Source organism: Melanerpes formicivorus, unplaced genomic scaffold (assembly GCF_026170545.1).
Source record: "Melanerpes formicivorus ecotype bairdi unplaced genomic scaffold, bMelFor1.0.p_v2 SCAF_92, whole genome shotgun sequence".
NCBI lineage: Eukaryota > Metazoa > Chordata > Aves > Piciformes > Picidae > Melanerpes > Melanerpes formicivorus.
The window spans coordinates 1,761,453-1,783,568 of NW_027142444.1; the positions used below are offsets into that span (position 1 = coordinate 1,761,453).

Genomic DNA, 22,116 nt, shown 5'->3' on the forward strand with positions numbered 1-22,116 from the left:
TCTGAAACCTTCAGAGTTTGGTCTTTTGACTGGTTGTGAGGATGAGCTGGACAGCAGCAAAGCTGCCACACAGTAGGCACCTGTTTGTCCCAGCATTTTTTCTCCATCTGTCCAAAGCCTGTGCAGTTCTCCACAACAGACACCAAGAGAGGGAGAGCCCCAGCCCAGAGCTCCCAAAGTCACTCTGCTTTCCAGAGCAGCTGCAGCTCTGTGTAGTGCCTGCCCCCCACCTCCTTCCACGGTACAAGCCCTGGACCATGAGCCTTCTCTGAAGTGGCTGTAGCCAGCTGTTGATCAAGCCCACTGCCCTTCCTGCAAGACCTCACTTGCAACAACTCATAACTCCATGCAGGACCTGTGCAATGGTTTGAAGGCTCAACCCATGACACCCTGCTCCTGGCAGGAAGGAATTGCTTCCCTGGGCAGAGAAGACAGGCTCATTTCTCCTGCTGAAGCCACCCCTGTGGGCTGGAGAATCCAGGTGAGAGGCAGAAATGGATGCTCTTTTTGAACAGCTTTGACAAGATTTCTCTTCCACACCTGGAGCAGGAGTGACAGACCTGCCAAAGCTGGGGACAGACAGACACTCTGGTCCTGGCCACTCAGGCTGCTCTGTGGCAGCGCTCAGGCCCAGAGGCCCCACACTGTAGGCAGGAGTCTGGAGAGCCACGTTTGGCTCCTGGCACTGCCTACACATCCATCATTCCCTTTCCTCCTGCTCAGCCAGAGTAAGGCTGCCCTCTAAATATTTCAGGTTTAGGGGCAGCAGGGAGGCAGAGCAAAGGGAAGGCTCTTCAGACCCGCAGCCCTGTCAAATGTGGATTCTGGCACAACCTCCCACAAAATGCCTGACGGGTCCAAGCCTCAGGCAAAACTCTCTGCCCAGCCCCCACGGCAGCTGTTTATCTGCTCCATAGATGTTGGAGGGTTGCTCTTCCTTCCTACAGAATCCTCTGCTCCGCCGCCAAGGGGAGCCGTGACTGGGAATTGGACCGGGAAAGGCAGGCAGCAGAAAGCCGGCGGCATCTGTTAGTGCTTTGCAAGGGGAGAGCGACGAGAGCGGGGACCTCCCAACCCTCCCGGCCGACTCAGACAGCACGGCTCCTTGCTGCATCCCCTCCCTCCACCAGCACCACCCCTGAGACTCATCCTGCCTCCACGGTGCACAGGCAGAGATGTTGCAACATGGCCATGGAAGAGCAGAGACAATTTATGAGGACAGTTCTGTGCCTCCCCGGCCCCTGGCCCCTCTTCATGCGCTTTCAGCTGAGGCGGATCTGATCTCAAAGCACGCTGGCTCTGCTCAGGCTGGGAGGTTATCCAACTTCTTTGATCACCTCTTCTACATCTCTTACTCAACCAGACCATTACACAGACAAACAAAACCAGAAACCTCCCTCCCATGGCCACGTTTCCCCTTGCAGCTTCAGCTGATCAGCACTCTCCTTGCCCATGGCTGCTCTCCTCTCACGCATGGGAGTCGCACACACAGAGCAAGAGGCAGGGCTCTGGGCTCAGAGGGGAAAGCAGAACAAGACCCAGAGGCAGGGCCTGACTTGCACCCAGGGCAGTCAGTCAGGTTTCCAGAAAACAGCTTCTTGGTGCCCCCCTAACTGGTGTCAGCCCCTCTGCAGCACGCCCCCAGCTATGCATTTGGTGTCTCCTGAGCAGAGATTCTGATGAACTGCACTATCAATTAGCTGCCCTGACACTGGAGCTGCCAGATCTTCAGAGGAGTTCCCCTTTCCCCAGACCTTGCTGCCCACCTTGGGAAACAGAGCATACAGAGCACTCAGGCTCTGCCCTTGCAGATAACTGCTGCTGAAGAGCAAGACCCCAGAGCTGGAGCATCACAGAGGTGGCAGCGAGAGGCAAACACCTACCTCATCCTCATCCTGCAGAGAGCTCTGCACAGAGCCCCACACTGCCTGTGCTCAGAAACAGCTGGCAAATCCCCACTTGTCAGAAATATTCACCCTTCAGAGCACACACAGATAAAATGGGGACACATACTGCCGGTCTGACTCACTGCCTAGAATAAAAGCTACTTCTCTTGTGCATGCCAGCGACCTTCCTGTGACCTGAGCCATTACTGAGGGGAAAATGTGCTGCCTGCAAGGAGCCAGGCTGTGTGAGCTGAGAGGGGTAAGAAGGGAGGGATGGGAAAGAGTGGAGACTGAGGGTTTCACTTGCTGGTTGCCTGGCACTCCAGCAGCTTCCCTTACCTCTCTCCAGTCAATGCTGGGAAGGGACAGTGACTGAGGAGGCCTCTGCTGAAGCTGCAAGGGTGCCCTCAGTGCTCCTAGCTGGCTGTACTGGATGAGCTGATGGTTTCTTTGGAAGATTAATTTTCCAGCAGCACAGAGTGTTACAGAGCTGAAGTTCCAGGCTCATCATTACCCATCAGTGCCACCAAGAGCAGGAGGAAGCTGAGCTTTCTGAAGGAGCTGCTCTTTTGGGGAGACAAGCACTGCTGGCAACTGTGTACATCAGCTGGGTGTGAGGAGAAAGGTGCAGCAGGGGACATGCGAGGGACTTAAAAAGAGAATGGACTGGCTCCTGACTACAGTGGGCAGTGGGAAGAGGCTGTTCTGTGAAGCAGCCCAAGCAAAATGCCCCTCCCGAAGGAAGCAGCAGAAATCAAACTCTCTTGTCACAGGCAGTCCATCCAAACGCTTCTTGGCTCTCACTGCCTGTGACCTGCTGCAGGGAAAGGGTATTGGGAGCCTTTCCTGCACAAACAACACCAGGACAGCCCTGCACAGGCAGCATACAGCACAGAGCACACAACCTTGAGACCACCTCCTGACAGCAGCCCCCTCAGACAGATCTGCTAAGGAGTGCTGCTTTTGCCATAACCCTGCAGATAGATATGGTGGTGCACGGAGCAAACCCACGCTCTGCATTGTGCTAACCAGCTTGTCCTACATGAGACGGAGCAGGCAGGGGACATGCACTCAGACATCAGCCTACCCCTCTTGCTGAGATGTCAAACAGGTGCTGATCTCTGTGTAAACACAGCTTCAGGGACACCACACAGCCGTGCCTGGCTTGCAGAGCTGCTCTCACTGAGATGCCAGAGCTACCCTGCCCCAGAAGTACTGCATCTGAGGGGAAATAATCTCAACATCCTCTTCCCCCTTCAGAAACCTGCTTAGTTTCTCCATCTTCTTCAGGAAGAACCCTTTAGAAAGCAAACACCACTAAAGCCACTCTTTCCCTTACTGACAATAGCACTGCACCACTCTCCCCTTCCCCTCAACATTGTCACCACAGTAACTGGAGTCAGTCTGCTCTGAATGGGCTGGAACAGGCAGAGCACAAAGGCTGAGCTGGCTTTTATCAGCCACCAGTGGTTTAGCTTAAACTCAGCTTACCGTGCTCATCTGCCTCTGGTGCGGGTCAGCACTCCTACAAAGGTTCCTCACAGCTCCAGGGGGAGGGAAGGGAAAAGCCAGGCACTGCTGCCGGGAGCGCTGGGGCCCTGGCCAGCCCCCTGGCCCGCCGGCAGCCCGGCTCCAGTGCGGGCTCACATCAGCAGAGGGCCCCCGCGCCTGTGCCAGCCGCAGAGAGCCCGCTCGGGTCCTCCCCTTCCCTCCCCGCACACGCTGGTGCTCTCGCAAGATCCAGATGCGTGAAGCCGTCGTTTCTCATTGCTCACAGCTCAGCTCTAATATCAGATGAGACCAAACCAGGAGGGCTTGGAGGCCTCAGCCCACGCAGCAGAAAAGCTGGCGTCCAAGCACAGCACGTCTGGGGACATTTCACACCTACAGCTAGCACAGCTGCCGTCAAGATCTCTCCTCTTCTACAAATCCTGGACCTCACCTTCACCCAGCTCCCTGTTCACACTTCCACAGTGGCTACTTCCAATACCAGATGCAATGAAACTCAGGCACCAACATTCAGCACAGCCCTGAAGCAGGCCCTGGAAGCGGTGACGGCTCGGAGAAAAACAAGCCGGAAACAACAAATTTCCTCTCCACCAGTTCTGGCCAGAGAGCCTGCTCAGAGGGCAAGGAAATATGGCAGGAGGAGGACATGGGGAAAGAATGGGGAAACCAGGAAGTGTTGTCCCCCTTGGACAGGAGAGATCTGTGTCTGCACAGGAAGTGCCTGGCAGGTGGTAGTGGGATGCCTTAAGGGGGTGCAGTTCTCTTCAGTGACACAATGCTGGGTGAAACCTTTCCCTTCTGAAATCAGGGTTACCTTCTCTTCTGCTCACCTGAGCCACTGACAGTCTGCCAAGGAGGCAGTGCTGTGGCTGGGCAGCAGCTGAAGCTATGGGGCAGGCCTGTGCAGAAGGAAGGCAAAGCAGAGGAACAGCTCTGGGTGAAAGGAAGAACAAAAATGGATAACTACTTTTGGTAAGTGCCATTAAGTAGCAGAGCTTGAATGGAATGGCTTCTTCACCCCTGCAGGATGAAGGGACAGCAGGCAGTGTTGCTGCCTCTGCCTGGCTGTGCTCCAGCAATGGCAGGCCCTCCATTCTGGCTCACAACACACCTCTGCAGTTACCACCTCACACACCACTGCTCAGCGGGCTCAGAAGCAGCACGAACTAGAAGGGGAAAAAGAGCAATGAAGCCCCTAAACTGAGCCCTTGTGAAAACAAGTGTCTTGAAGTCCCAGATGAATACAAACATGCTGTAACCAGCAGCTTCCTGGTTTGGCACAAAGGTTTCTTTAACCAGCCCCCCCGCCGTGAACATCTCCAGCACAAGGGGATGTCAGCAGCCGTCAGAAGCCATTAGCTGTGACACGCAGCGCACACCTCAGCTCCTCACACTACCTGACCTTGTCAGCTCAGGCAGGCGCTGCCAGCGAGGCAGCAGGCTCCAGCCACTGCAGAGGAGAAGCAGGAGAACTTGCCACGGGTCCCAGACAGTTTTACTCAGACTAAAGAAGTTCCATCAGGCTAAGGTTTGCTGCTGAGAGCAGGCAGCACAAACTGAACACCGCTCTTCAGCGAGGTTGGCTGAGCCCTGCGCTGTCTCTGAGTATGCCTTGAAACAGCAGTGAGGAAAGGTGTGAAATCCTGACCTGAAACACCACCTGTGGGCTCAGGGCATACACAAGCTTAGTGAAAACTCTGAACAGGTCCCCATCTGCTCAGCAAAGCTTCTCCCCCTTTTTGCTTCTCCAGAGGCATGGCCCTTCAGTAGAGGTGAGGGCAGAGAGCCTCAGCCTAGGGGCTGCTCAGTCAGAATTACTAACCTGAGTTTATCAAGCACTCTGAGGCAGACTCTGTACAGACACAGCTGCTTTCTTGCCCTCGTTTCTATCCACTCACAAATGAGATCTGTGATTCACAGGATTACATGAAGGAACTCAACAAGTTGAAGCAGAAGAGCAACAAACAGCCACCCAACACAAAGATCCCTCAGACCAAATGCCATTAAGGTAAATGAGTCTCTTAGAGACTCCTCACTAACCTGAGACTGAAGTCTTCTGATCTGCACTCAGTGATCAGTGTCCAAGTCAGTTGCTTCTGCAAGCCCCAGGCCTCTGCTTGCTGGAAGGTCCCTGTTGAAAATCCAGTTAAATCTTAGTTAAATTCATCAAATCACAGATAGGCCTTTTCCCAGTGAGCCAGAGATCCTTCCCCACCCCTCCCTTTTCAAACAAAGGCTGTGAGAGGGCACCAGAGGCACCAACCTCTCTCTGCATCAGGTGAGAGCACAAAACACATTCACCTGTGCTCACAGCAGTGCAGAACTGCAGGATGCAATCAATCCCTTGGGGATGCTGAACAGAACAGTGATGGGCTCACTGAACTATGGGAAGGGAGGTGTTCAGAATGGGACTAACAATTTATCAGCTTGGGCCTTGGAAACCTGCAAGGCCTTCCACAGTTTCATGATGACCAGGTTCAAGCCTGCTCCTTCACAAGGCAACAGGCACAAAGGAAAACCCACCCTAAAGAAGGCAATTAACAGGCAAAAGGCACTGGCTTTTTTTTGGGGGGTGTTTTGGGGTGTTGGGTGGTTTCTTTGCTTTAAGCCCTTACATCCACAGGTGAAAAGCCAGTGAAGAGAGAGCTTTGCAAAGCTTTTTTCTTAAGGTGCAAGTGACATGAGGGAAGGGAAGCTGAGCACAGATGAGACCAGCCAGCCCCAGCAGCTGCCTCTCCTGCAGGGACCATGCATCCCCTGGTACAGGCCCACACGTGACAGAGGAGCACACCATGGTCTGTGCCACTGAGACTCGGGAAGTTGCTGCTGGCAGGCAGACCCACGGCAACTTCCACGGCCAGCTGAGCCAGTCCGTCAGGTGGCACTGAGGGGACCCAGTGCTGATGTGACCTTGTTGATGCTCCCTGAGCCCTGGGCTCCTGCAGAAGAGCTCTGTGCTGCACCTGCTCATTCTTGGACACTTCCACCGACATCAGCTCGGATAGTGATGAGCCCTGCAAGTGGGACTCTGCTCTTTCACCTCAGGTATCTCAGTCTGACTCGCTTTACTTCATGTCACCTGCCAGAGTCCTCATCACCCCCAGGTCAGTCACAGCACAGGCATTTTCTCTCCTGTGGCTGATGACCCAAGGCCTTTCCTGCACCTCCTCAATCAGTACCATATTAGATCTCAAAGCCCCTCAGCAGCAGGCCAGCACCCCCTTTGCTTGCCCATGGCTGCTCAGGAGGCTAGGCACCATGAGTCGGCCCTGCAGTCAGTCTGCTCTGAATGAATGACACCCAGCAACGGCTGGGTGCAGGGTGAGAGCACCAGTGTAGTATCTGCACACAACTCATTCAGCTGCTTATTGACACTGAAACCTCACAGAAGAGGAGCAAGAGCTGCTGCCAACCCACACCCAATGGCTCCAGCCTACAACTTGGAGTTCCATCTCACGGTCTCAGCAATGGTTAACCTTCGGTGCACAGCAAGCAGATGCTGTACCAAAGGTCATTCTCCAACCCAAGCTTTTATCCTGCAGGTGAAAGTATCCTTCAGTAGGCTACTGCCAATGACACATAAGTATTTACTGCAAAGCAAACCTTTGATTATAAACAGAGAAGCAAAACTGCCCTAGAGCAGTTTTCCAGAGGCTCTGTGGAGCCTCACTGCTGCCTCCTGTGTCACCTGGCTCACTGGAGGCATCTTGAGCCCTTATCTCCTCTGTCAGACTCCCCCAGATGCCATCACTGCTCCCACTTCTCTCTCTGTGTGCACAACACTTGCACACAGAACTAAAGCAGCATCCAAGACTCTGGGGCTGTAAAGGAAGAGGTGAGAATACCTCTGACTGTAAAGTGGAGCAGACAAGAAGCACGAAGAACCTGCTCAGGTTGCTGACAACTGTGTCCACTGAGCTCTCTCCTCTCTCACCAAGGGGGCCAGTAAATTCACTCCTTCCCTTTGCCCTTGAAGGCAAACATCAGAAGTGAAGCTATCTTCACAGAGAGGTTATTCCCCTGTTCACAGTTAATATTCCTTTCTTATTTGTGGGAGTCACTGGGGACAGGACTGTACCAAAGGAGCCAGGGTAGGATGAGGCAGAGGTGTGGCCTCCAGCTCCCCAGTGCCACGGTGTGGGCAGGGGCCACGGGAGCCAAGAGGCTCTGTCCTCAGCAAGCAGGCAAACGTATCCACTCCGAGACAGAGAGGAAAACATGAAGTGGGCAAGCCAGAAAGGTCCTCACCACCCTGACACCCACTAAATGGGAGAAGCACAGTTAACAGCAGCAGAGAAATGTTTCCTATTTGATTTTATGAACTGATTGACATGAATTAATGCATTGGGATATTTGATTGTGTCATAAAATGTGTATATGAACACCATGATTCAATTTAATGTACCCATTACTGCTTGATGTGCCATTATATTAGACTAAATTAAAAGAATTTTATGGAAAAAAAATGACAATTAAAGACTCAAAATTGATTACATTCATAACTTAGAGGATATTCACTCCTATTCATGTTTTGAATGATGACAATAAAGGAAGCAGGAAACAACAGAGGCTATGTAAAGATGGACAAAATAAAGTCTGGCAGAGGCAGACAGTGCAGGCAAAAGGGGGGGGGCCACAAAGCCACCTTCCCAGGACTGGGCACCAGCCAGCAGCACAGCAACAGCACCTTCTGCACAGGGTGGAGTCTTGTGCTCAGCTCCACTGCAGCACAGGGAGGGAATCAGGCCACAGCACAAGGGGCAGTGGAAGGAAACTCCAGCACAGGAAGCTCCACCTCAGCATGAGGAAGAACTTTAAGGGTCACAGAGCACTGGAACAGGCTCCCCAGGGAGGTTGTGGAGTCTCCTGCTCTGGAGGCTCTCAAGACCCATCAGGATGTGTTCCTGTGTGACCTGTGCTGGATTCTGTGCTCCTGCTCTGGCAGGGGGATTGGACTGGATGATCTCCTGAGGTCCCTTCCGACTCCTGACATCCTGTGAGCCTACAATCCTGTGACATCTTTCCAGCTGCACATCTGCTGGGGTCCTTTGTTGGGGTTCTCTGGGGGGGTGCTGGGCTGGATCTTTGTCAGTGGTGTCCACTGCAGTTATTTCTATCCTGGACACAGAGGTCTGAAGTGTCAGACAAACCAGCTGAAATGCCAAGGACACAGCTGCCAAAGAGCAGCCATCTGGTTCTGCCAACAGCCAGCTCTGGTGCAGGTCAAGGCCTGGCCTTTGCAGGGCTGGTTGCAGGACAGAAGTTCAGGGCAGTGCAAACAGCATGTCTCTCATCCTGCTGTTCCAGGGTTTGAATGGCACTGCTACTCTTGCTATTGCTTACTGGTTTGCTTTTTGGTGCACTGGTGAACAGTGACCAGCTGAGCCAAAGCCAGCCAGGCCTTGGAGCTCCAGTGAGAGCCCTGCTCGTTAAGGCAGCAATCAGAATATTTACTCCCAGGCCTCAGGAGTCACTAATAATTCAGGCATTACCATTTTCACTCTGCTTTCTTGCCCTGATCCCATTACCAGGATTGGATTTTCCAGTAAATCCATACACTGAAGTGTCTCACAACATGAGGAATGCTGTAAAAACCACCAGCATTTTCCTTCTGGGAAAGGAGGAGGCAGCTCTCAGGATTTGGTAGCCACCATGCAAGCCTGGGCATCAGAAACTGGTGATTTCTGAGAGAGAAGCTGGAACTGGGGAGGTATGAGAAGGAGGCAGTGTTAAGGGCCTTGTGGAACACCCTCTTGAAGAGATGCCAGCAAGTAAATTGTTGAAGGGAAAAAAAAGTACCTGGCATGTCAGATTGTTAATTACATGTCTATTTTCCCAACAAAGAAGTGCAATTAAAGTTAATCATTTCTATTATCTTACACAATGCCTCCACTGCTAATGGAATCAGGAATGCATGAAGGAAATGCACATTAATACACAAACTCTGCTTTCATACAGATGACTGTTTTGTACTCCCAACACATTCAGACACAGCACTGCTCAATTATGCATCACCCACTTTAGCTCAGAAGTGTGTCAGATGCCTTTGGGGGTAGGGGAAGAGGAGTCGAACTGACTTACAAACTTCGGTGTCCCTGAAGGTGCTCCCGTGGCCACACGTGCTGGGGGCAGGCAGCAGAGCCTGCCCTGGCTGCTCTGACAGCCCTCACCCTGCTACAGCCATGCTCAAGCCCAGGCTGCTGCCCCTCCTGTGAGCCCAGCTGCAGCACTGCCCATCAGATCCACAGCAGCTCCAGTGTGGGGCCAACACCAGGCAGTCTGGGCACAGCAGAGGAGATCCAGAGCCCTGTGGTACTCACACAGTGCCCACAGCACCGAGGCAGTCACAGCAACACCCTCTTGTTAGGGTAAATTTTGCTCTCTGGTGTCAATCTGGAGTAGTGCAGTTGAAGCAGGGGGATTCAGTGCCCACATACAGCAGGTGTCAAGAAGAGCAGAACTGGGTTTGTTTTGCAGCAGCTCCAGAAACAACATTTTCATCCTTCACTCTGTCTCAGACTGCTGTGGCTCTTGTTGAGCTCCACCTTACACACCCCTGCTGCACAAGACAAGAACTTGCCAGCCTGGACAAGGGAAGGAGCAGAGCTGAGAGGGGTGCTCTCCAGCTTTGCATTTGCAGCAGTGGCTGTTGTCAGGAGCATCCATGGGCAGCCTCCACACCTGCTGAGCCTGGCTTCAGCCCATGGAGGCCATGGCAGGCACCAGCGGCTCTGCAGCAGGTGGCTCTGCTCCTTGGGCTGCACCTCTGAGGAGTCAGCCTCCAGACAGGACCTCCTGTCCTAGGACCAGCTGTGCTCATGGACAGCCTGGCACCCACCAGGCACATCCCCTGCCAGCAGGGCAGTCTGTGGTGAGGTCAGACACTGTTAGCCATGCAGGCAGCTGTGCCTTTTGGTGCTGCCAGAAGCCCCCTGCCAGACAGCTCTGCACCCTGTACGTCTCTGCCTCCTGCAGCAGAGGTACTGAGCTGTGTTCTCCTGTAGGCCACCTGCCTCAAAGCATCCAGAGGTCCTCCCACAGCAGCCAAACAATGCTCCAGGACCCAAACCACCTGCACAGGCTGCCACAAACACAGGTTTGTGCTTTCCTCTAGGCACCACATGCTTGAGGAGAAACATTGCCCGAGCAGCAGCAAAGGCCAGCAGCAAGGCCTAGCTGTGCAGAGCTCAGCAGCTTGCTTCAAAGTTTCTAGCACTTGCCTAATTTAAACAACTTTCCCCAAGTTTGAATTTGATTTTCTGCCAGGACAGACAATTAACAGGAAGCTTTATGCCCTGGCTGCATTTTCCTTGAAGGCTGGTAAAACTGAGTGCCTTCCAGTGGAGCACTGACAGCTATAACTGCTTCCACTGTGGTGATGAACCATCTTGGAAGGAACCCTGAAGAAGCAAATAATTTGCAGAGAAAATATATTGTTTTAATTCCAGGGAAGCTGATGTGAGCCAATAAGCAGTGCAGGACATCAGCAGCACAGCTGCCTGAGCCTCACTTACTCTTCTTTCTGCGACAGCAGCTCCTAGAGAAGTGTGAAGGGGAGGAAGGGCTGAACTCACTGCTTGTGAGTACCTCCCTCAGCTCACCCTCTCCCTCACCCCAACAAGGTCTGCAGACCTCTGTAGTTAGTTTTCTGAAGTGCAAATTTAACACCCAACAACTCCAGGACAACTTTCATTTGCAACAAAGCTAACTCATCCCAGCTTTTAACTCCTTTCTACCTGTTTCCCTCACACACTGATCACCACTTGCCACCCTCCTCGCAACGTTCAGGTCATCTGCTCCTCTGGAGCTGTCTCAGGGCACTTCCACCACTCAGCCCTCAGTCAGGATTCATAGCAGGAGCTGGACTGCTGGGGGATGCCTTTGGTTAACCATTTCCATTTAAAGCATCAACTGAGGATCCTGTGCAACAGGCAAAGCCTGCCCAGAGGCAGTGTGAGACACACCACGAAGCAGCTGAGGTGAGAGGGACAGAGCTCTGGGAGCAGCAAACCCCATGTCTCAGTGCTGTGAAAATAAAGAAGGCTCATTCCTTTCCTTCACCTGCAGCTGCAGCAAAGGGCACAGAAGCCAGGGGGGATGTTCACCTCCCAAAGGGTTTGCCAGTGAGCAGACAGCTGAACCCAAGCACTGGCTGTGAGAACTGCCTGCTTCATCCCATGAAGATACACAGCTGTCCTGAAACATCACTTGGAATTCAAGATGCAGCATGCAACAGTCAGTGAGGAACTGGTTTATGAGATTGCTGTCAAAAAAACCCAAAATCAAAGCCCCAGGAAAGAGCAAACATCACAGGACTTGCCAGCTGGCAACTGCTGCCAGGAAGCTGGACTCCAGAGAAATCAAACCCACTGCATGGTGAGGTGCTTCCCCTGCACACAGCTGGGCTCACCAGGAAGATCTGTAGCTACACAACCTGGGGTGCAGACAAAACCCCTAAGCAGAGATCTGAGGGTTTATTACCTTTGGAAGGGAAAGCCAAAGGTAATAAAAGGGTGAAGACACAAGGATACTGCAGCTGCCCACAAGAGAAAGGATCTCCCTGGTCTCTGAGCCATCAGGTAATCCCAAGCCCCATTAAAGGCCATGTTCAGGCAGCTGCCATGGTGGAACAGCACTGACCAGCACCCAGCCAGAGCAGGGGGCAGGTCCTGGGGCTTCACTGCCTTGGGCTGGGGGCTGAGCTAGTATGGACACGGCTCAACTCCAGCCTTGCCAAAACCAGGAGCTTGGACTCACCTTAGTGTCCACCTGGCTCCGGGGGAGGGTTGCTCAGCTGCTGCTGCCAGCTCCCTCCTCCCAGCACCCCGAGCTAGCTGTCTGTGCTCAGTGTGGAGCACACAGACCCACCAGCACCACCCTGCAGACACCACCATGCCCTCAGAGTCTGCTGAAAATCCCAGGCTGAATTCCAGCTTGCTGGAAGCAGACACTGCTCCTCTCTCCCCTGCCCTTGCTCAGCTCCATTGAGCTGTTGTTTAAATTCATTTGTTTTGTAACTTGCCTCTGGGCTTTTAATTACTGCAAACACACCCCGGTGTTTATGGATCTGCAGCAGTGACTCACCCAGGCTTATTTGTTTGCAGTGTAGGTGTACCCCATGCTGCTTCCTCCCTGCCAGCCAAGAAAGAGGCTCCAAAGCTGTGCCTCTGGCCTGCCAGCCACCAAACAACTTGAGTGGGACTTGCAGCACCGGCAGCTGCAGCCACGGAGATGAAGCTCCCAGCCCACGACTGTGACATCAGCTGAAGCCCACCAATGGTTACAGCTGCCTCAGGCTTGGGGAAACATGAAGCAGCCATTTCAGCAGAGCACAGGATGGGTGCTCTGCATCAGGCCTGCAGGTTTGTGTCCTCTCTGAAGGCAGCCACTGTAGATGCCCCACATGGCTGTGAGCTCTCCGACCTGCACCAGCTCTGTCCTGCTGCCTGCCCTCTTCCTTCTCATCCCACCAGGACACGCAGAGCCTTGAGGACTGTGCCAGCAGCTCCAGTAGCAGCCAGCTGACCTCAGCTTGGTGTCTCCACCAGCAGTGAGAGCACAGCTGGCCTGTGGCTGCCTCAGCTGCTCAGGCAGAGGATGGCTCCAGCCTGGAACGTCGTCCCCTCACCAGCCGGCACTGGCCATCGATGGGGACCCGGCGGCTTCCTCACCTAGAGTCACCCCTGGCTTTTTCTCCAGGCTCCTGCAGCACAACCAGTGCAGGCCAAGGGAGGTGATCCCCCAGCCCAGGGAGCAGTGGCAGCGGGGTGGTCAAAGCCCCCTGTGCCCAGGAGCTGGGCTGTGTCACTGCTGACACAGCAGCCGCCACCAGCGGGGCTCATCAGCGCAGCTATTGTGTCTCGTTAGCTTAACCAAACCCGGCGCTCCGCAAGGAGCCCCCTCTCCCCCTCAAGTTATTAAAGGGTAGGTTTCTTTTAATTAAACTCATTTACACGACTAAATTAGATTTAATTACTCCCATTCATTTCACTAATACCTCTCTTTGATTGGAGAAAGGCAACTTTTCTAATGGCTTAAAACAGGACTCCGTGGGTCTCCCCTGCTACCCGCCAGGAGAGGAAACAAGAGTTCTGCAACTGCAGCCCAAGAGACCAGGCCACCTTGTGGGGCATTACACACACTTTCTACTACTAGCCCTGTGTTGTGCAAGGTGCAAACTGGCAGCCCAACAGATAAGCAGAATCATTTTATTTAGAGCTGTAACCTCTAACAAGCCCAAAGGGGTTGGAAGGGACCTCTGGAGATCATCCAGACCCTGCCAGAGCAGAGCCATGGAATCCAGCACAGCTCACACAGGAACACATCCAGACAGGGCTTGAAAGGCTCCAGAGAAGGAGACTCCAGAACCCCTCTGGGCAGCCTGCTCCAGGGCTCTGTGACTCTTACAGCATGAGTTTTATCTCATGTTGAGGTGGAACCTCCTGTGCTGTAGTTTATATCCATTGCCCCTTGTCCTATCCCGGGGCACAAGTGAGTAGAGGCTGTCCCTGTCCCTTCCCTCCTGACCCCCAGCCCTCAGGTATGTATAGACATGTGTTAGATCCCCTCTCAGTCTTCTCTCCAGACTAACCACCCCCAGGGCTCTCAGCCTTTCCTCCCCAGGCAGTGCTGCAGTCCCTGCAGCATCCTTGTAGCCCTCCCTTGGACTCTCTCCAGTAGATCCCTGTCCCTCCTGAGCTGGGGAGCCCAGAGCTGGAAGCAAGGTATGAACATAAGCAAGTGTAGATGCACTACAGATGCTTTCCAAGCACCTCACACCAGGTCAGGAGGCACACCAGGAGATAAACAGCAATTCAACCTGCTTCCCTTTTCACTTCTGAAATTTTGGGGGTACAACAGGCAGCAGCTTTGGAATGGAAGGCTCAGTCCATTCTCTCTGAGGAACAGCTCCCCAGCCTCTCTGCCTGTCAGCCAGAAAACTCCCTGCCTTGGTTCTGAGTTGTCAGAACTACAGCTTTGGACACTTCTCCCTTTTCAGGGTGTCAGAGCTAGAACTTTCCAGGAGGCTTCTCAGCCTTCTTCATCCATTTTCTCTGCCAAATCTGAGGGGGATCCAACCCACCCTGCAGACTGACCACTGCTCCCTGTTCCACCAGGAAAGAGCAGCAGACACACAAAGACTCCCAAGTTGTGTAGAGAAATGACAAGTGTGACAAAGGCCAGCACATGTCCCAGAAACCCCTGTGGGCTCCTGCTAACCATTCCCCATGTTCACTCCCAGCAAAGCCTGACACACAGAGCTGAGAGCTGCCTTCTGTCCTCAAGAGCTCCACAGCCTCACCAAGCCTATTTCTGGCCAATTAAGTCAAATCTCCCTTGCTGAGGTAACTCAGCCTGCAGGAGGCATCAGCAGGGAGACCTAGACCAAATTCTAAGGCTTGGAAGGGAGCAAGTGCTGCAGTTCCAGGCCATGCCCACACCGGTGCACCTTAGCTCACTGGTGCACCTTAGCTCACTGGATCAAATGCACCTCCCCAGCTCCTTTCCTGAGTCCAGCACAGGGACACTGCCACAATGGGGCTGCCTTGGCCCCAGCTGCTAAGAGCAGCACACCTGCTCTTCAGCCAGAGCCCAATGCCTCTCTTCAAAGAGCAGCAAAGATCCTGTTAGCAAAGCAGACTCTGTGCTTCCCAGAACAATGAGATGTTTGCAAATGACATCACCAGCCAGATTTTCTTCAGACAGAGAGGGATGCAGCCTGCAGCCTCACTCCTAGGAGTGCCTCTGCAGAGCTCCCAGTTCAGCTGAGGTGAACCAATCTGATTTCTGCAAGACAAACACAAAGCTCTCTACTATTTGGCACCGGTTCCTTTCATTAGATACAATTCTCCTGCCCCCTTTCTCAACATGTAAGTAGTATTTATCCAACCACACATGATGTGTGGCCTAATTATCACTCTAATATTTTTCAAGGGAAAAAAAAATTGGTGTAATTAAGAAGGAAATAAGAAACAAGCCCCCCCCTGCCCTGTTGTTGGTGGTTGTGGGGTTTGTTCTAATCAGGTTCACTCATAATCACAGTGGTTGGAATCAAATGTGGTGGTTTGAGTCTCTGCCAGCACTTAGTCGATTTTGAAATGCAAGAAATCTTCCACAACTCTACAAAAATTAACCTTTTCCCCCTCATCCCTCAAGTAATCTTTGCATCTCCTCAGAACCACAGAGCCATGCAGGTTGGAAAAGCCTCTCAGGATCACCAAGTCCAAGCATTTTCCCTACTCTACAAGGGTCACCCCTAAGCCATAGCCCCAAGCACCACATCCAAACCACCAGGGTTGGGGACTCCACCACCTCCCTGGGCAGCTGTTCCAGTGCCTGACCACTCTGTTTCCTACTGCCCTGTCTAAACCTGCCCAGTCACAGCCTGAGGCCATTGCCTCTTGTTCTATCACTAATTACCTGTGAGAAGAGACCAGCACCAACCTCTCTACAAGGTCCTTTCAGGTAGTTGTAGACAGCCAGGAGGTCTCCCCTCAGCCTCCTCTGTTTCAAACCAACCATCCCCAGCTCCTTCAGTCGCTCCTCATATGATTTCTTCTCCAGGCCCTTCCCAGCTTCCTTGCCCTCCTCTGCCCTGGCTCCAGCACCTCCACATCTCTCCTGTACTGAGGTGCCCCAAACTGAGCACAACACTCAAGGTGTGGCCTCACCAGAGCTGAGCCCCAGGGCACAATCCCCTCCCTGCTGCTGCTGGACACAGCATTTCTAATCCAAGCCAGGATGCCACTGGCTTTCAGTTTCTTCATCAACAAGACCTGAGTGAAGTGCCAGCATAGCTGAGCCTAACCTGGTGCTTTTCATAGGATAAATGAGCTGATCCAAGCCCAGGGCAAAGCTAACCCAAGCCCAGAGGAAAGGGAATTTTTGAGGGGCACAGAAGGTGAGGCAGACCCTCAGGTATGCACAACTGGAGAGAAAGGCAGCAGAAAGCACTGAAGAGACTGAAGCTCGGTTCAGAAGGCAAGAACCAACCCAGAACAGTACTGGACACAAATGCAGCCCAATGCTGGCAGCCTCACATGTTGCTTAGGGTTCATTTCCCAAAGTCCCCTTCCCATTCACACACATTCCTACTCCAGGATTTCAGTTTGAGTTCCAGGTGAGAGGTTCTCAAAGCTGAACGATGAACCAGAAGTAAGTGATGAGCTCCTGCAGCACTGCCACCCCCTTTGGGCTGGGGTATGTGATGCTCTCGTGCACCAAAGCCCACATCCCATGGGGTTTGCTGACAGGTCAAGAGCAGCCCTGCCCCCCTGAACATCACTGCTTCCCCCCCAGGCAGCACTCCTTGATCTCCTTGCATCAGTGCTACAGACAGCTAAGGGAAACTCATCTGTGGGGAAGGAAAGCAGCCTGCTGGGAAGCAGTGCTGAGTCCTGCCACTAACCACCTGTTAGCAGCAGCCCTGCCCCAGCACTCCCTCTCTCGGGGGCCGCCAGGCGTCACCAAGCAGTTCTGAGGCCATTTCCTTCCTCTTCACCAAAGATACCAGCACTGAGCTCTGCTTGCAGGCATTGCTGGGCAAGAGTAAGGCTGCAACTACAGGCTTGTGCAAAGCTTTACTTGTCAGAGCCAGCAGAACGTGGGTAATTTCAGGAACACAATGCCACTATTTCCCAAGCCCTAGGTGGGAAAAGCAGCTCTCTGGGTCCTGCTTCAGGGGAAGCACTCCAGGGGCACATCTCACAATGAGGCTGCCTCTGTTTTCACCAGAAGAAACGTTGGCTGCATCAGTCTGGAGGGCTGAGCCTGCTCTCATTACCACCAAATTACCATAACTCCCCCCAAAAGGGCAGGAAGGATCTGAGCGTTGAATCACCAGGGACAGGAGTTGGAGGGGGGAGGGGGTGGTGTTAACACCAAGTAAATGTCTCTGCTGTGCCTGTTAAGAAATACCTGGGTGGGTCACCCGTGTCACAGCCTGTGCAGGCAGGCTTTGTCTTTTGGAAGAGGGAGAAGGATGGGAAATGGAAACGTCTGCGTGAGACCAGAGTGAGCCTTGAAAGCTTCCATCTAGCCTTGCCCCCAACAAATGCTTTCGCTGTTGAGGAGGGAGGAAAGAAAAAAGTGCTGTTTAAAATGTTTGATAATCTGACAAGGCCATAAGGCTTAATGGAATCAATGATTACACACAGATGGATGATTAACTCTCGAGGTTTAATGTTAAAAAAAGAGTGCTGGATTGCTACTTAATGGAATTACGCTGCCCATATGGAAAAGAACTATAGCCTGCCTATACCCAGAATTCTGGAACAGGTGGCAGATCTGGGCAGGACTGCTTGGAATGCACAAAAGCATGCTGAACTTGTAAGTGCCAGCAAAAAAAAGAGAAAGAAAAAGGAAAAAAAAAAACCTCTTCCAAACTGTGTTAACTTTTCACGTCTGAGAATTGTAAGTGGCAGGCACGAAGAGAGTGATGCTCAGAGCCCCTTGTCTCCAGAACCAAGCCCAGCAGCAATGCTTGCCTGCACGCTGCAGCCTCCCAGGCGCTGGAGGTGCCCATGTGTGGGGAAGGAGCCTTCCTGAGCTGGCACATGGCAGCAGGTCCCCATTTGCAGTTTGACAGGACTCTCTGCCCTGCTCTGCCCAGTCTGTACACGCACTGGGGCTCCATGTGCCAGCTCCACGGCAGGGGGTCCTGAACACAGCCTTTTACTGTCTGGGGGCATCCTGCTGTCCCCAGCAAGTTCTTGCTGTGCTCCAGGACAGGCACACTGTGATGTCCCAGGAAAGAACTGTTTGTGGAACAGCTCCTGTCTGATGCCTTGCTCAGGAACAGCTGTTGGCCCCTCAGTCACCATCCTGACTGTCCTGAAAGGCAAACTCTCACAGCCCTTGCTTCTGCTGTTGGTCTGATGGCTCTCGGGCCTGTGGAACACCTTCCTGCAGCAGCTCTAAGGAAACCAGCCTTAGATGACACATCAAACACTCCAAACCCATTTGTGGGACACACCCCTGAGCAATCCTACAGCATCCCTTGCACATGCCACACCTGCAGTGGCCATTCTTGGAAGGCTGGTCTCTATCCCAGCCTCCAGCAGGAAATGCAGACAGTCCCTGCTCCATTCTCTTTTCTGACCAGGTTCATTTGTCTTCTGCTGCTCTCCCTGAACAAAACACCTCAGTGGGACCAGTCATGCAGCTGGGAGTCAGGCCTGGCTTTGCAGTGGACCAGCTGCAGTAGCCTTTAGAATGAGACAGGAGTGGGGGTTATGAGAAGACAAGGGGGAGGCATCCCAAGGTCCCTCTCCGTGGCAGCTGTGGCACCTGGCCACCCAGAGCCTCGCAGGCCCGGTGCGGTGTCACCGGAGCATCGGCACAACGAGCACACAGTCAGCACAGCACGGCGAGCCGGGGGGATCTACTTATTCCACACCAAGAATAGCTGGCTGCTTTAGCTCAGTTTCCAAAATGACATCAGCTAGATTGGAAAGATAATATTTTTAAGTGAAAATACAGTAGTCCACAAAATAAATCTTCCTAGGGAGGAGGAACCTTCAGTTCACACCTCACGCTGGCAAAGCAGCTCCATATGGAAATACCCAGAGTCACACTCAGGCTCTGCAAACCCAGTTGGGAGAAAATTAGGCTCTGCAGATTTCTAAATCAGGCTTCAGACCTAAACTCATCTACATTCTGAGGCTGCCACAAGCAGGGGTTTAGCCTAACGTAGAGCTGCGGTGTGATGTGAGGCCCCACACCTGCTCCTGCCTCCCCTGAGCCCCACACCAGGAGCACTCTGGGATCAGCCAGCACACAGCCCAGCAGGGCCCCGGCCCCAGGCTGGGCTGCAGGAGCTGGCTGCCTGGGGTGATGGGCTCCCAAGCCTTCCAACAGGTGACACAGGCCATCTGCAGAGAGGATGGGCTCTGGCTCCTTCCTCCCAGAGAAAACTCTCAAAGGACCAGTTGTCACAAATGACCACTCAGAATCTGCTGAGGGTTTTTTTACCCCATGTAATTTATTCATGTTCTTCTGTAACCAAGGAAACAGCAGAGATTTTTCTCTCTCATCCAACATTTGCTCTTAAGAGTTGGGGTGTTCTAATCTGTGGGGTCTAATAGTTGTTGACAGTTGAACACTGAATTGCATCCCAAAGTGGTCAGCCCTGCAGACAGGACAGGGATGTTTGCTTTCACTACCTCTCTCCCTGCAGCTCCCAGCACCTGTGGCTGCCCTCTCCTGCCTTACCCATCAGGGGGACTCGAGTGCAAGCTCTTCCAGCAAGTACTGCCTGTCATTATCTGCCAGTCCCAAGCACAACAGCACGCATCCAGTGACGAGACACACTCTCAGAGTCTCTCAGGCTAGCCTCCTCGACCTGCTGGCTATCTGGCAGTCATGGGCCTGCTTCCTGCCCTGCTGGGACACAATGAGATCCCTGTGCACTGTGTTCCCATAAGTGCCATACAGCACCGCTGCACCCTGAGCTGAAGCAATGTCTGTGGTGTGCAAACCCTGGGAGAGGCTGGCACTTCCAACAAGGGCTCCTCCTGAAGGTCTGTGCTGATGAGCTGGAAGTGCAAAATGCCTGTATCTCTATGGCCTGCCACCTCCACTTACTCCAGGACAGAGCAGAGGGGAACTTCACAGCTCTGGGTACTCTTCCTACTTCTCCACCTTTGCTTCTGGGACTGCATCTTTTCCCTAAGACACAGACTGCAACAGAGGCATCCCCAGTGACAGAGCAGAGAGCCTCCAGTCCCTGATCTCTAATATTAATCCTAATAATGCCACACAGTCCCCAGCCACTGCCCAGCCTGACAGCTTCTACATAACCTGCACAACATGAGGCTTACAGCAAAAGCCCACCAGGCCTTCAGAGGTATGCCAGGGGAGAGGCCAAGAGCCATAAGCAGAATTTGAAGTGGAACTAGCAGGGAGCTTTAAATCTGCAAACTAGAGCCCATTGGTTCTCAGCATTCAGCAGTTCTGATGGCAGTAACTGGCAGCAGGATTCCTGCAGGATGTCATCCTTGGGGAGCAGAGGGTACTCTCCAATTCAACTGGTACTGCTTCTGGGCTGCCATTAGGATGACTTATTTGTTTCTGATTAATTAGGTTCCAGCTCCTCTCTTTTTTGGCATTACACTCTCCTCCCGCTCAGACTATCTGGGCAGTGTAGGTCTGCCTTGGCACAGAGCAGTCCCTGCAATCCTGGATCAGAAATCCGTGGCTTTGATGAACCTGGCTTCTGGTCCCTGTCAATCTCTGCCGCGCAGCATCGCAGCCGCACACACGACGCAGGGGAGGGGGGAGGCAGCCCCGACGAGGTTGGCTCCTTTGGAACCACCGAGAGATGCCAACTAAAGGTCCTAGCAGCTTGTCTGCCAAAGCTTCAAAAGCTACGGCAAACATTTGTCTCCTTGCTCATTTGAAGGCCTCCTCAGCGCTGGATCGCCGCGGGGAAGGGCTGGCAGGGAGCGCAGAGCTTCACCACCGCTGCAGCCAGCGGAGCTGCGGCCGGCGAGGACCCTCCACCGGGGTGGCAGAGAGGCTCCAGGGGCTCGCGCTGCCGCCCCGAACCCTCAGGGCCTGGCACTGCCCTCGTGCAGCAGGAGGAGCCCACGGGTGAGGAAGGGAGAGAGGAAGCCGAGGCGGTGCACACGGATCCCTGTGGAATTCTGCAAGGCTTGGAAGCGGTGCTGGGTTTTGGCAAACAATATATGGGGTCTCCGGCGCGCAGATGGGAGAGCAGCTTATATTTAATAAAATAGAATTTGACATCCATGGCACATTATCATATACAGGCATACATTATGGATGATATAGACTGCTGCAGCTTACACACAGCCTAGATGCTTATCCTACAGATGGACAGGGAATTAGAGGCATAATAGCCCACGCCGCACACGCGTTCCAGACACGCTCTTCCTACCACCACTTAGGGGAGGCCTGGGGAACAGCAGAGGACAAACTGCAGCATTTGTGCAGTTGCCATTTCTGTGCACCCCTGCCAGCCCTCAGAAGTGATCCTAGCAGATTAAGGTGCTGCTACATGAAACACAAGTCATGGACTTTCAAAGCACAGGGAGGACAAAAGGGATCTACTGGCAGATAGTGTTTTCCACTGAGCCTCTCGCTTCTCACTCTCCTTGGTGAAGAAGCAGGAGGCAGTCAGCATGGGCTGCTGTTCCCTGCAGCTTCACAGCCAGCACAAACAGACCCAACTGCTCCAACATGCTCCAGAACACATCCAGAGAAGGGCCAGGAGGATAAGCAGAGGGCTGGAGCTGCACTGCTGTGAGGACAGACTGAGGGAATTGGGGTTGTGCAGTCTGGAGAGGAGAAGGCTCCCAGGAGACCTCATTGTGGCCTTCGAGGATCTGCAGGGGGCTACAAGAAAGCTGGGGAGAGACTTCTTAGGGATTGTGTAGTGACAGGACTGGGGGGAATGGATCCAAGCTGGAGGAGGTGAGAGTTAGATTAGAAAGATTAGGAAGTTGTTCCCCATGAGGGTGGTGAGAGACTGGCACAGGCTGCCCAGGGAGGTGGTAGAAGCCTCATCCCTGGAGGTGTTTGCAGCCAGGCTGGATGTGGCTCTGGGCAACCTGATCTAGTGTGAAGTGTCCCTGTCCATGGCAGGGTCTTTGGAACTGGATGATCCTTGAGGTGCCTTCCATCCCTGACAATTCTGTGGTTCTATGGTTCTGTGCTCTGAGCTCTGCTGGCTCTGGCACACTTGGGTGGAGCAAGCCCC

General features: G+C 53.3%; 1 long non-coding RNA gene across 3 annotated transcripts in view; it reads right to left on the reverse strand.

Annotated features, from left to right (window-relative positions):
• Window positions 1-22,116, reverse strand: part of LOC137455179 (uncharacterized) — a 173,213-nt gene that overhangs the window by 62,986 nt on the left and 88,111 nt on the right. For 2 of the 3 annotated variants that reach the window (XR_010990790.1, XR_010990792.1), the window contains one exon: window positions 5,436-5,526. This is a non-coding gene — a long non-coding RNA (uncharacterized lncRNA). Of the gene's footprint in view, window positions 1-5,435; window positions 5,527-12,479; window positions 12,547-22,116 lie in introns of those variants that run through there. The other variant, XR_010990791.1, reaches the window with a different exon arrangement.